Consider the following 1393-nt stretch of genomic DNA (forward strand, 5'->3'; position numbering starts at 1 on the left):
GAGGATAGTTGCACTGGAAATGAATTCCAGTTTCTTCCGATGAGGGAGATGAGAGGTGCTGACACACAGAAATAAAAATATCTCTCAATAACACTCCCACGCACACACACAGCTTACAGTCTGCTGCTGAATGCGTTTTCTTCTTGTGTTTCTTCTCGTGCTCAGAGATAAACAATCTGCTAGCAGCGGCTTTCCAACACTTGAATCAAAGCTAAAGAAATATTTCAATCAGAAAAATATTTGATCATTTTGAGACTTTTTATACAATCTAAAGAAATACATTTTCTGTGACTAACAACTAAAATGGTTAAATACTCTTTAAAGTATCAAGGTAGTTACTTAAAAGTAGCAAAAAGGCTAAATGAAAATAATAAAATACTAACTGGATCCAAAAAGTATAAAATAAGCTGAGTATAAACAATAGCTGAGAAGTTTAGTGGCAAACCAACGCTAAAAGTATAAAAAGGCTGGCTAAAAGTTAAAAGCATTACCAGAATTAGGAAAGCTAAAGTAGTAAAAAGGTAGCTAACAATAGCAAAATGCTAACCGAGAGGCTAAAAGTAGCAACAGAGTAGCTACAAACTACATGTAGAAACAGGCGTAGTAAAATTAAAAGGTTTTGAAAGGTTATCTGTATTTGAATATCAAACGGCCAGATAACGATATTATGTTAGCTAAAAGTAGCAGAATGCTAGCTAAAATAGCTAAATTCTAGTTGATAGGTTAAAAGTAACAAAGATAAGCTAAAGCAGTGAAAGGCTAACTAAAAGGATCAAAAAGCTGGCTAAATGTAGTAAAAAAAACTTGGAGAATGCTAAAGTAGCACAAAAGTGGCTAAATAGCGAAATGCTAGCTGAACGGCTAAAAGAAGCAAAGGTTTGTTTAAAGTAATAACTAAAAGCTAAAAGCAACAACTGGGTTTGGAAAGCTAAAGTAGTACAAAGGTAGCTAACTATCGCAAAATGCTAACTGATAGGCTAAAAGTAGCAAATGGCTAGTTAAAGCTGTAAAAGGCTAACAAAGTATCAAAAGGCTAGATTGATGAGAAAAGTATCAAAAGTTTGTCAAAAGATAAGTAAATTAAAAGAAGCAAAACACTAGCTAGAAATAACGTGATGTAAAAAATAAGTTAAAGCTAAAAGTAGCTGAAGGCTTGTTGAAAGCTAAACTAGTAAAAAGGTAGATAAACAGCAAAATCTTAGATGAGAGGGTAATAATACAAAAACACTAGCTAAAAGTAGCAAAAGGCCTTAAAATATTAACTAAAAGTTAAAAACATCACCAGAGTAGCCTAGCTAAAGCAGTAAAAGGCTAACAAAGTATCAAAAGGCCGACTAAAGATATTAAAATAATAGCTTCAAACTAAAGGATAAAAACACTAGCTAAAAGTAGC

The sequence above is a fragment of the Austrofundulus limnaeus genome, unplaced genomic scaffold (genome assembly GCF_001266775.1).
Source record: "Austrofundulus limnaeus strain Quisiro unplaced genomic scaffold, Austrofundulus_limnaeus-1.0 Scaffold740, whole genome shotgun sequence".
Classification (NCBI taxonomy): Eukaryota; Metazoa; Chordata; class Actinopteri; order Cyprinodontiformes; family Rivulidae; genus Austrofundulus; species Austrofundulus limnaeus.